The sequence below is a fragment of the Crocodylus siamensis genome, unplaced genomic scaffold, assembly GCF_052110815.1.
Source record: "Crocodylus siamensis isolate JL-2025a unplaced genomic scaffold, ASM5211081v1 HiC_scaffold_36, whole genome shotgun sequence".
Classification (NCBI taxonomy): domain Eukaryota; kingdom Metazoa; phylum Chordata; order Crocodylia; family Crocodylidae; genus Crocodylus; species Crocodylus siamensis.
Window position 1 is genome coordinate 30,559 of NW_028324446.1, and position 13,196 is coordinate 43,754.

Below are 13,196 nucleotides of genomic sequence, written 5' to 3' on the forward strand. Positions count from 1 at the left end.
AGCAGCAGCACCGGGGACTGTGGCGCTCACCCAGCCAGCTCCACCGCAGACACGCCGGGCTCAGACAGTTGTGCCACCAGTCACCGAGGCCCCATCTCTGTGCGGGAGCCAATTCACTGACTCCCCGTGGCCAAGTCCATGCTCACCCCCGGCTCGTGGCTGAGCGCTGACCCAGCGGCCCGCTCTGTAACGGAGAGCAACGGGCTCACAGCTCGGGGCACTTGCGCTTGAGCGGGGAATAATGTTTCTGAACATGGCTCCACAAAAACGGAGCAAGGAAAACTCTTGGCTACAGTCATTCACTCCAAAGGTCCAGCTGAATAGGATCCAGAACAGCCCAAAGGACAGCACTTATACAAGAGCACGATAAGATTTGTGGTATTTTCTATTCCCTTCCTTGCATGCTCTAGAGTCACAGAGAAGTGGGGCTGGCAGGCCGCTCCAGAGGTCACATCCAGTCCAACCCCAGCCAAACCATCCTAGACAAACCCGTCGTTCAACCTCTGAGCAAAACTCCATCGTTTCTACCGTCTAACATCGTCACAGATATGAGGGTCGAGTCCGATCCCCTGCCCCAGGCAGGAAAGTCTGGTTTGCCATTTCACCGGGGAGCACAGACTTGCAGGGGTCCCTTCGCAAGGAGCTGAGGCTCTTCTCCAGGATGGCTGCGTGTCACTTCGAGCCCCTCGGTGCACCGGCCTGGTTCGCCCAGCGGCTCCCCGCGTGCGTCGCCGTGCGTGGGCCAACACGGGATTTCACCCCCGCGTGGTGCCCACTGCCCTGCTTTGGTCAGGTGGGTCTGCAGATCCGTCCCCAGTCTCAAGCAGACGGTGTCACAGGTGCCTTTTCCACACCCCACTGTTCACCCCATTTCCCACGACACTCATGGTTGCACTGACCCCCGTCCCTACGCAGGAGCTCAGCACGTCCCCGGTAGCCTCTGGCCACGGCGCACACCTCCGGCCTGAGGGCAGTCCCTCGAGCCCGGCATTTCAGGCCTGTGCATTTCCTCCACACTCGCTTTCAACAAACAAACTTTCTCCCATACAACCTTCCTGGTGGCACTCTGCATGGGAGCGGGTCGTTCCTCCTAGGTGCTGGAGAACAGGACCTGAATGCGATTTCTTAATCCACCCAGATTATTGCCCTCCGAAACACGGATTTCAGGGTGATTCTGTTTCAATTAGAGTGGAAAACTGCACGTGACTTGTATGTCTGCTCGCAGCTAACCCACAAGGATGGAATTGCAAATGGCTCGACCAACTATTGCTCCATTTTATTCCCACGGGTGACAGACTGGGAATTATCTGCAGAATTTTTTCAGCAAATGAGTTTAATAACCCACTGGAAACACCTGCAGGTGACTGCTGGCGTGGTCCTGAGCAGAAAGGAAGTGGATCAGCTACAGTTGTTGTTATCAGAGTGCAAGGAGAGTGGTTACAGATGACTCACTGGCTCTTTTAAGGAGGAAAAGCAATAGGTAGCTATCCGTTGCCATCTCCCTATGTCTGGAGAAAGGTGGTTGTGCCTGAAAGCTTGCAAAGAACAATTTTTCCAACTATTTAGTTGTTCTAATAAAAGAGATCCACCTTCAGCGTCCACTTTGCAAAATGAAGTTTATTTTCTGCCTGTGGGAATTTTATCCCGTTTAATTTTCCTTCAGCCTGAAGAAGGGTGTGTGTGCCTGAAAGCTTGCAAAGAAAGATTTTTCCCCCGCAATTTCTTAGTTGGTCTAATAAAAGGTATCACCTCTGAACCAAGACTTGGAAGAGTTTTGCATTTCTGTCATAAAAGACAGCACTTCTACCCAAAGCACCTTGTCTGCCATTGCCATCCAGCGCCGGACGCAGCAACTGCACCAGCTGCACTAGTATTAACTTACTGCCCCAGAGGTTCCCAGACCCAGCTAACTGATAATCCCCTCCCAAATACTCCTGTGAAGTGAAGGACATTTAATTTTGTCTTCTGCCCACGGCGTGTGTAACACAGGTTGAGAATCTCTTCAAGGGAAGACGGTGATCTCGAGATAATTGTTATTTGAACGACTGACTTAAAAGTGAAATTAAAGCAGAAGGAGTTGTAATTTGGGGGTTGCCCCCAGATCTGGGATTAAGCTCTGCCAGCTTTATAAAATACATTGCTAGTCCTTTGGATCCAACGGGGGATCTCGTACATTATCCAGTAAAGGGCAGAGACTGATGAAGAAGGTGCTATGTGGTGAGACTCGGTTCACTGACAAACTTGCACAAAACCTGGAGGATTTGGATACTGGAGAAATCAAACACAAGGGGCAGTTTTCTTATGCAGAGCCCTGATGCTCCCTCAGCCGTGCCCAGACCCCAGCGCCCCTCCAGGCTTCTCCCAGGGCTGACCGCCAGTCCTGTCCCGGCCATCTCTCTGCAGGTCTGTGTCCCCTCTCCCTGACGCACAACCGGCCATGACACAGGAAAGCCGATGTGCAGTGAGCGAGCCAAGGTGTGAACTGACCGTGCAGCAGCTACTCTGCACCTCGTCTGTGCGGAAACTCTCGATGCACGCTACCAGCACGTGCAAGGTGGCTGTGTGGGCAGGTGTGAGCTGCTGTGACATGAGGGCATGACATGAGACCTGGAGAGATGGGAGAAATGGTCTGTGATCACTCAGATGAGACTCAGGAAGGACAAGTGCCAAGTCCTGCACCTGAGACAGAGCACGCGCAAATGTAGACAGGGAATGACTGGCTGGGCTGCAGTATTGCAGAGAAGGCCCTGGGGGTGACAGTGCCAAATCTGAGCCAGTGGTGTGGTCTTGCTGCAAATCAAGCCAACAGCATTCTGGGTGGTATTAAGAGGAGCATCCCCTGCAGATCAAGGGAAGTGGCTCTGCTGCTCTGTTCAGCACCGGGAAGCCTTCCCTGGAGCCCTGTGTCCAGTTTTGCACCCAACCCCCCATGCAGGAAGGATGTGAACAGTTTGGAAAGAGCCCAGCACAAAGCAGCAAAAATGATCCAGGGATTGACTCCAGGATGAATATGAGTCGCTAACGCTCGGGGAATTAGCTGGAGTCACAGCGGAGCCGCTGACACGACTGTTTGAGCACTCGTGGTGCCCAGGACAGGTCCCGGAGGATTGGAAAGCGGCCAGTGTGCTCCCTGTTTTCGAGAAGGGGGGGAAGGAGGAACCGGGTAACTATAGACCAGTTAGTCTCACCTCTGTCCTTGGCAAGACCTTTGAGGAAATTGTAGAGGATCGCATCTGGGGGGGACCAGCGGGTGAAATGATGCTAAGGGGCAATCAGCATGGCTCCGTAGCTGACTAACCTGCTTTCCTTTTACGACTGGGTCACAAAATGCTCGGCTGAAGGAACAGAGTAGATGGCACACAGAGGTACTGCGCCCGCCGAAGGGCCCCCCACCCCCAGCCCTGGGGGAAGGGGACTGCGCCCTGCGCGCTAGAGTAGCACCCCTGCAAGGGGGGGGCCTCCGAGGACATCTAGGCCTGTCCCCCACCGGGCTCCCTGTTCCTGACCGGGCCAAGGGGATGCTGGTTCGGTCTCTTCTCGAGAGCCTCCACCGCACCGCGCCTCCGGGCAGCCTGTTCGTCCGCTCGTGGCTCTCGCCGGAAGGAAGATGCCCCGAAGAGCTGCTGTAAATGCGCTCTGCTGAGGACGGCACGTGGCCAGGGGCAGTCCACTGCCTCCTGCCCTGGAGCCTGCTTTTCTCCGTTTAAAATGTGAGTCCTCCCCTCCCCCCAGCCCCGCAATTGTCTGATTTGCCCAAATCCACATTTTTCTGCAGTTACAATGAAACACCACTATATATACCCCAGAGTCGGTTGAACACCGGGTTTTATTGCTATATTTACAATGGTAAAGCAATCTGGAAACCTACCAGTGCCTCCATCACGATCATAAAATACATTCTAAGTACCGATAAATTTTGGCATTTGATTTTGCGGTTTTTATCATGGGAAAATCAGCACTCCCCCTGCCTCCTTCACTCACCGGCTGCGTGCACCCCGCCCCCCCCGCAACTGCCTTGTGGTGCTGAGCAGTCCTGGTATGCCGTGGCCCTGCCCGTGCCATTGCCCCTCGCTCCTGACCCACAGCCCCATGAGAAAATCCGTCTTTTTCCACCTTTTTCCATGGCGAATGCACAGTTAATCTTATCTTTCCTGTGCACCCAACCTATTGGTTACCGAATAGTTTGATGTTGAATCTCCAGCTCTTCCCCTGAGGAACTGCCTAGGCATCTCTGCCTGTTCCTTTGTCCATCTGTGGAAGTTGCCTGCTGTTTCTCGAAGCTGATTAAATTCTGTCCGCTTGAAATCTGTCGGTGCACATGGTCTGCTGTTCTCACATCTTTTCCACAGCATCATAAAGTCTGCCATTGTGATCACTTCTTACATTTCCTACCTCACTCCTGTTCTCAGGCAGTTCCTCCCTTGTGGACTGAACCAGACCCCAGAGGGAATATCTTCTGTGGCGGGCCAGTAGGGGGCGCTCCTGCGTTGAGCCCCCACCACCCTGCGCCCGACCACCTTTCCGGCTCGGAGTGCCTCCCGGGGGCGCCTCGCGTCCGGCCGACCCCCTTCCCGGAGCACACCCGCTAGCCTGGGGGTAACGTAGCTGCCACCACCCTGAGAGGGGACTGCCTCGGCCCTGTGTCCTCGGGGAAACACAGACGTCAAGTCCTACGGGTGCTCGACCCAGTACAGGCACCTGGGGCACTTCCCCAAGTCAGGGGCCAAAAAGGAAAGTCTCCCTTAGTCCACAGACCTAAGGGGCCCCTTAGGCATAATTCAACACCCCCCCGCCCCAAGAAGCCTCCTACACCGGTCACAAAGGAGAACTGTATTGATTACAGGGGTAGGGTGAAAATAAGGTACAAGATATCACAGAAATCCCATCCAGCAAAGCAGTCTGGCTGAGGCAGGCTTTTGATCACGCATCTGGGTTACTGCCCGCCAGATCTCTACCCAGATCTCGAGCAGCTTACTCCCAAGCGTCATCCCGAGGCTGGTGGCGGTCCCCTCTGGAGGCAGGCCGTTCCCCGCTCCTGCGCCACGGGGGAGAGCGCCCGTTTCAGATGGTCCAGCTCCTCTCCACGTCTGAGTCCCCGCACGGCTGCTGCCCCCTCCTCCTGGGCAGTCTTACCTCATATAGCCCCTGTGACCTCGTGCCCCTGGTCCAGTGGAGGCCAGCTCCTGGTGGCTGTCGGCCCACCAATTTGAAATATATCACCAGCCCCCCAGGTAGGAGCCCCTCACCCAGCGGCCGATACCAGTCCCGTAGGCAGAGGGAGCAGGTCCCCCCTGCCTCGGGACTGGAGCCAGCTCAGGTCCCCTAGAGAGAGCGGGGAAAGGTGCGTCTCCTCTGCTGGGCCCATCCTCATCACACTGTCCCAGCGCAGAGATTTTGGGGAGAAACCAAGGGGGCTTCCTGCCACACTTCCCCCCCCTCGTTTAAAAGCTTGGATCCGTAGCTTTACAGAGCTGTGGGTACAAGTGTGCTTTGTTTGAAAGTGTCGCCTTTCACCCCCAAAGAGAAATTACACACCACCTAATCCTGATCCTAACAATAACACGTATAAAACACGATGGCACGTTCAGGAACTCCCCCGCCCGAGCGCTCTCACGCCGGTCCGAGTCCCCCCGACCCACGGCCCCGAGTCCTTCCGCGACAGGGCGTCTGCGACCACGTCCGGGCTCCCCTCGATGTGCTTGACCGTGAAGTCGAACTCCTGAAGCTGCCGGGCCATCGCTGCAGCTTGGCAGGGGAGTTTCGCACCGTCTGCAGCCACCGCAGCGGGGCCTGGCCCGGCAGGACGGTGAACGGCTGCCCCCATAGAGAGGGCCTCAGCGTGGTCAGCGCCCGGACGATTCCCAAGCACCCCTTCTCGACAGACGACAGGCTCTGCTCCCGCGGGATTACCTTCCGGCTGAGGTACGCCGCGGGGGGCCGCATCCCTCGGTGCTCTTGTGGGAGTACGGCTCCTCGTCCCGCGTCGGAGGCGTCCGTTGCGACGCAGAAGGGTTCATCACGGAGCGGTACCTTCAGGATCGGTTGTGGCGAATGCTGCTTGGCACCTCGGCTGCCAGACGACTGGATCCGGGCTTCCCTTCTCGGCCATCTCGTGCAGGGGAGCTGCTGCGGCTCCGAATGCCGGGACAAACCGTCTGCAATATCCGGCCAGGCCGAGGAAGGCTCTGACTTGCTTCTTCGTTTGTGGAGGCGGCCAGTCCTTGATGGCCTCGGTCTTGTCCCACAAGGGAGCAATATGACCTCCACCTGCCCGATGTCCCAAGTATGCCACCTCGGATAGTGCCCGCTGGCACTTTTTGGCTTTCACCGTAAGACCGGCATGCTTGATCTTGCCCAACGCGGAGGTCAGATGGATGAGGTGCGATTCACAGTCCTGACCGAAGATCGTGATGTCATCCATGTACGCCACGGCAAACTGCTCGCACCCTTGTAGCAGGTTATTAGTCAGCCTTTGAAAGGACACCGGAGAGTTGTGCATACCAAAAAGTAAAACTGTAAACTCGTATAGCCCCACAGGGGTGGTAAAGGTGGACTTGGCTATGGCGTCCAGATCCAGTGCCATTTGCCAGAATCCTTTGCACAGATCGAGAGTAGAGATGACCTTGGCTGGGCCCAAGTGATCGAGCAAGGTGTCCCTCCTGGGCATAGGGTACGTGATAGCGTTCAGCTCCCGGTAGTCCACACAGAACCGGATGGCCCCGTCCTGCTTCCGGACGAGCACCGCCGGGCTGGCCCAGGGGCTCCCTGAAGCCCGGATTACCCCTAACTCCTCCATCTCTGTGATCTCTCGTGGTATTTCTTGCTTCACCTTCTCGTTAACTGGGTACGGTCGGGCGTGTACAGGGCGACGGCTGCCCGTGTCTATGGAGTGCACCGCCAGGTCCGTCTTACCTGGTTTGTTGGCGAACACTGTCCCGAAGGCTTTGAGTGCCGCGAGCAGCTTGTCCTTGTCCTGGGAGGGCAGGTGGTCCGGCAGGCGCAGTTCCTCCATTCCTGCCTCCCCATCCCAGTCACCGTACACGACCGGCTCCTCGGGGTCCTCGGGCGATCCTTCTACTGAGGAAATCCAGAGCACCGCATCCCCTCTATCGAAGTAAGGGTTAAGCATGTTCACATGAACAGTCTCAGGCTTGCTCCCACTCCTGGCCACGACATAGGTCACATCACCCAGCTTGTCCAGGACAACATGAGGACCTTCCCAAGCGGCTTGCAGCTTGTCTGTCTTTAGCGGCAGGAAAACCATAACCTTATCACCGCGGTCAAAGGTACGCAAGCGCGCCTTTGCATCGGACCAGGACCTTTGCTTCTCCTGGGCCTGTCCCAGGGACTCTCGTGCCACTTTCATTATGTCCGGCAGTGTCTGACGAAAGTTCAGCACATGCTCCACCACGCAGGTCTTGGTGGGAGGGATTTTCCCTTCCCACTCCTCTCACCAGATCGAGAGGACCTCGGACTCGCCTCCCAAGCATCAGTTCGAACGGCGAGAACCCCGGGGGCTCCTGGGGCACCTCCCGGGAGGCAAAGAGCAACTGCGGCAGTTTCTCACCCCGGTCACTGGGGTTTGAGTCCACATAGGCCTTTAGCATCCCTTCCAAGGTCCCACTGAACCTCCCTACCAGCCCACTTGTCTGCGGGTGGGAGGCTGTGGTCTTGAGGGGTTTCACCCCACAGCACTCCCACAGGCACCCCATCACCTCCCCCAGGAAGTTTCCACCCCGGTCGGTCAGGACCTCGGAGGGAAAACCCAGCTGACAGAAGATCTTGCTTAGGGCATCAGCAACCACCGGTGCCTTGGTGGAGGTCAGGGCAACTGCCTCCGGTACCGAGTGGCAAAGTCCGCTAGAGTCCGGACGTATTCCTTCCCTCTCCGGGTCTTGTGCCTCAGCGGGCCCACAAGGTCTATCCCCACTCGCTGGAAGGGCTGATCGATGATCGGGAGGGGCCGCAGGGGAGCCTTGCTCTTGTCCCCACTTTTGCCCGACCGCTGGCACGTCTCGCAAGATCGGCAGATGAGTCACCGCATTAACGCGGTAGGGCTCTAGCTCTAGGGCCTGGTCCACCTCCCGGTGCCGGAGTTCTAGCTCTGGGATATGGGACGAGATTCCGGAATTTTTCCTAGAAATAATCTGGTCCTCACTTGAACCTTGAAGTCACGGCCTGCTTAAAGGCATCATAGTCATCAGCTGCATCCGAGGGCAGGCCGTTCAGGACCACCGCCATGTCGCCTTCGACCAGAGCAGCCATGTGCAGCATGTACTCCTCCTCGGGCACCTCCCACCGTCGGGTTTGCCTTCCAACGGTGCTGAGGGATACGTCGGGATCGTTTCCGACGCGGTAGTGAGAGAGGGATGGGGAGTGCGGTTTGGGGCGTCCCCCGGGCGCTCGCGGAGGGCCTGCCTCTCCCGTAGGGCTGCAGACGGAGTACCGCTTGGCTTCTGCCTCTCGGCGCTGGGCCTCCCGCTCCATCCTTTTCTCTTCCTGCTCCGTCTTTTTCACCTCCAGCCGTGCCTTCTCATGCTCACATTGGACCTCCAGCTCCATCTTTTTCAATTCCAGCTCCTACCTGCTCGGTGGGCTGTGGACTTGGTGTGCGGGGATGAGCCTGGGGAGGACTCAGGAGTTGGCGTGCGTGAAGGTGGCTCTGTGGCCGATTCATTGTCGCACAGGAGTTTAATCAGCTCTTCCTTCTTTAGTCCTTTCTTCTCTTGAAGGCCTCTCCCTTTCGCCAGTTCTTTTAGTTCGGGCACGGTCCTTTGGATATACTCATCCGCCATCCTAGCTGTCTACACTATCCACTTGACCCGATGCCAAATTAGAAATTCTTTGCTCAGGGGATTTCCGTGACTCTATTACTCTTCCCAAATTATGCCCTTAATACAGAAGGGTATTCGGATCCCAGCACTGCCACCACGTGTGGCGGACCAGTAGGGGGCGCTCCTGCGTTGAGCCCCCCCACCTCCCTGTGCCGGACCACCTTCCCGGCTCCGAGTGCCTCCCTGGGGGCGCCTCACGTCGGCCTGACCCCCTTCCCGGAGCACATTCGCTAGCCTGGGGTAACATAGCTGCCACCACGCTGAAAAGGGAATCTCTCGGCCCTGTGTCCTCGGGGAAACACGGCCTAACGTCCTACGGGTACTCGACCCAGTACAGGTACTTGGGGCACTTGCCCAAGTCGGGGGCCAAAAAAGAAAGTCTCCCTTAGTCCGCAGACCTAAGGGGCCCCTTAGGCATAATTTAACGCCCCCACCCCAAGAAGCCTCCTACACCGGTCACAAAGGAGGACTGAATTGATTACAGGGGTAGGGTGAAAATAGGGTACAAGATATCATAGAAATCCCATCCAGCAAAGCAGTCTGGCTGAGGCAGGCTTTTGATCACGCATCTGGGTTGCTGCCCGCTAGATCTCTACCCAGATCTCGAGCAGCTTACTCACAAGCGTCATCCCGACTCAGAGGGCCCCTGGGGGAGGCAGAAACTCCGTCACACGGCCACCACCACTGGGGCTGTGCCAAACAACTCTGGCTTTGACCTTCCAGGAGACCCGGCCTCACGTTAAGCTTCCTGGAGGAACCGGGAGCAGAGCTGGGACCTCTTGAGTCACTGCTCAGCTTCTTGCTGGAGCAGGGGAGCCTCTCCTGCTGGCCACAGCCTCCCATGGAGGATCCCGCAGCCCCGCGGGAGCCTCTCCAGCCAGGTGGACGCCTGTGGCCTGCAGGTCCCGCTCCTTCAGGCTCTTCTGGCGCAACCGCTCCTGCCCCGCTGACCCAGCTCTGGCCAGCTCCTTGAAACTCCTTCCTTGTGGTCCCTTGCTGGTCTCCCCGCCACGATCCCTCATGCCACACACCCCGCCCCCACATACCCTATTGCCTCCCACACCCCACCATACACACAACAAACAAGAGTAAGCTTATTTTTTATATATTTTATACAATACAAAAAAACCCCTAATAAAACTAAATATGGAAAGAGACTGAGAGAGAAGGAAGAGGGAGTTAGAGCTCCCTGTGTGGAGGGACCGGTTCCCCCGGCCCAACGCCCCCATTCCCCCACCAGCCCCCGCCAGCAGGAACGTGCATGTGCCGGGGTGACAGGCGCCCCGGTGACTCCCGGGACAGGAGCGAGGCCCAGGGCTCTGCCCAGCCTCCCTGGCACCACCGGGCATCTGTGCGGGCTGGATGAGGCCGTCTGCCCCCCGGGCTGCTTTGCAGAGAGCTACACAGCACCAGTGAGCAGGAGAGAGGAGGGGACTCGCACTAACCAGGCACTGCTCTGCATCCCACTGCCCGTTTTCCTGCGGAGAGAAGGCAGAGGTCAGCGACTGCAGCTTTTCCCACAGCTGGGGACAGCTCTGACCTGGGGCCACAGCCAGGGGCTCAGATCAGGACCCGCCCAGCGGAGGGGGATGGGGCCGTGGGACAGGGTCCTTGTGGAACCCAAAAGCCACCCTGGGGCCCTCAGCAAGGCAGCCGCGCAGCGCTGGAGCTGGGGTCGGGCAGCTGCCGCCCTGGGGCTCAGGGACTGGGGAGCCCAGAGCAGGCAGAGAGCCCCCGGCCCCCAGGTCCCCGGCGTGGCGGTGATGAGCCCTCGCTGCTCCCCCACCCCAAGGCCTGGGCACAGCCTGGCCCAGCGCTTACTGAGGAAGGAAACAGCTGCGCCCGCCAAAGCAATGACCAGCACAACACCAATAACGATGCCCACAATCATCGCCGGGTCAGATGCTGGAAGAGGGAAGGGGCTGTGAGCAAGGGGAACCCCCGCCCCGCCCCCAACACTGCATCGGCCAAATGCCCCCTCCCCCTTGGACCCCCCCAATTTCTTCCCTGCTTCGAGCCCCGAGCGCCAGGTTTCTTCTCCCTCCCCGTGCGGGGGTCCCTCACCCGTCCTGCCCTTGTCCCAGGCCACTCTCAGGGCCACATCCAGGCTCGCGTGCTCCATCGGCTGCGGGGCACGGTCTGATTCGGTGCCTTCTCCCTAACCTGCATCCAAGAACAGCTCGTTATTCGCCGATCCCGCGCTGCGAGAGGGAATTTCAGGAGCTGCGCGTGTTCGCTCATTCGTGGGGAAAGCAACAGCCGGTTTCGAGTACAGAGCCCGAAGCCACGAGCAGATCGGCATGGGAACACGGGGCAATGGGATTATGGGGCAAAATACTCCCTGGGCCCCGCATACTTCACGTCAGTGCTGCCGGGGGCTGCCCCCGAGACCCCCGAGCGCAGCCCTGCCCGACCACAGCGTGGCTCTAACCGGGCCCTGGCTTGGGGCTGGGATTACGGCTGGGAATCCCCCGGGGACCGCCCCGTGCCAGACGCTGCAACGGCGGGCTGTCCTGGGCACCCCTGCGCAGGGCACGGCCTGGCCCACGTGCGGTGTGGCCATGCCCAGCTGCCGCCCCGCCCCCCGTGCCCGCTCTTGTGAGGACGCGGGCTCCGGCCGGAAATCCAGCCCCAAAGCCGGTCCTGGCTGCAGCCCTCGGCTGCCCCTGCTCCCGGCCCGGAGCAGCGGGACCGACAGCGCCCGGCTCCAGCCTCCCTGCTGCTCGGGGCCACGGGCCTGGCGCCCGCCCGCGCCTGCTGGGCAGCTCCGGGGCACGGCCAGGCGAGCATGTGCACGGGGACCGGCCGCCGGGCTTGCACTAGGTGCCACCTTGCACGCCCCCGGGTGTGCGCGTGCCAGGCGGGTGCGGTCTGTGTGTGGAGACAGGACCAGGGTGCGCCCGGTGAGGAAGAGGCACGAACAGGAGCCCGAGCTGAGGGGAGGCGGGGGGGGGCGGGGGCGGAGCACTCCCGGCGGGGAGGTCCCCGCGGCGGGTGGGGCGGGGCTTCTCCGGCATTAAGAAATGTTCCCACGGGGTCGAGGAAAGGCGCGCTCCTGCACGGGACTCACCAGGATGATTGTACCAGTATGACTTAGCCCCTTTTTGACCATCTTCCAAAGATATGCCTGGTTTCCTCGTGCTTCCAAAATGCGTCCCCTTAAAGTAGGCTTTACACTCACTGATGCAAAATGAAACCTTTCCTAACCCCAAAAAGCACCAGTCGCGAGGTCTTTTCCACACCGTGAGGTACCTGCTAACCGGGATTCCAGTGTTAGAAATATTATTAAAAATGCATTATCAATAGCAGATTTAGAAAAACACAGCTGCTAGCCCTCCTTGTCTCCTTGGTGGGGGTGGGGGTTGGAAATTGAAGGAAAAAAACTACCAAGGGCTCTTTGTACTAAGGTATCACTCTCTCTTTGTTCTGCAAATTTACTATCTCTTTGTTACACTAAATCACACTTTCTTTCATGGCTCCCACATTTCTTAGGCTAGATAAGAGTAATTGCCATCTTAGCCTTGGGCTTGAACCTTGTATAACCTCGAGTTCTTTCTAAGCACGCGTAATAAGCTAATACATATAAGCCTATCCGCCCTGCATACTTAAGTAGTTAATTATAATACACATGCGATGTATGATGTGACGTATTCACATACATGTTTGTATGAACCGGAAATGAGATGTAAGAGTTCCTGCTTCTGTACATGTGCTCAGGAGAGAGGGGATAAAAGCCTGCTGAGAAGTGTTCCCCGCGGGCAGAGGGTTTTGATCTTTTGTCTTCTCTCTCTGACCCTATTTACAATATATACCTTTTGTATCACCAACAATGTGTGCCTAAAGGATCATTAATATTCATTGAGCCTCCAAAGAAACGAACCGTGATTTTTACATGAAAATTGGCGCCCAACGTGGGGCTTTGTTTGGCTGACTCCGGAGTCCATCGGCGCGTCGTCTCTGCCACCCCGGGGGGATGCGCACCGAGCCTTTCCTTTTTGGCTCGCCCAGGGGGGAGCTTGAGGCGTGAGTCGGGACATCCAGAACACTAAGGGCTCCTATGCAAATTTTTGTTTTTTTGGAGTCTCCAGGTACACATTTTTGGATTTGGATCGAGATCTCTGGGGTATCTGAGTGAGTATACGAATTCCCTTTGCCCAATTTGGTTCTGGGTCCAGAGCAGGAGGTGTGCATGTTCGCTGAGGAATTCTAGGCTCAGCTCTCATGGTAAATCATCTGCTGTAAGGGACTTTTTGGTATTTGGTGTGCCTTGGGCGCACTCTTGTGGGCAAAATGGGTACGGCTAGCTCCCGTGTAGAAAATTCAGATGCCCCTCTAAGGTGCTTATTACGTCATTTTAAAAAA

The 13,196-nt window shown here is 57.6% G+C and overlaps 1 long non-coding RNA gene across 1 annotated transcript; it reads right to left on the reverse strand.

Annotated features, from left to right (window-relative positions):
- Nucleotides 1–9,970: 9,970 nt before the first annotated feature.
- LOC149851912 (uncharacterized) lies at nucleotides 9,971–11,341 on the reverse strand. Its single transcript, XR_016439498.1, has 3 exons — nucleotides 10,899–11,341; nucleotides 10,656–10,739; nucleotides 9,971–10,312 (listed from the first exon to the last, which is right to left on the reverse strand). It is a non-coding gene; the product is annotated as an uncharacterized LOC149851912 (long non-coding RNA).
- Between the last annotated feature and the right edge of the window lie 1,855 nt (nucleotides 11,342–13,196).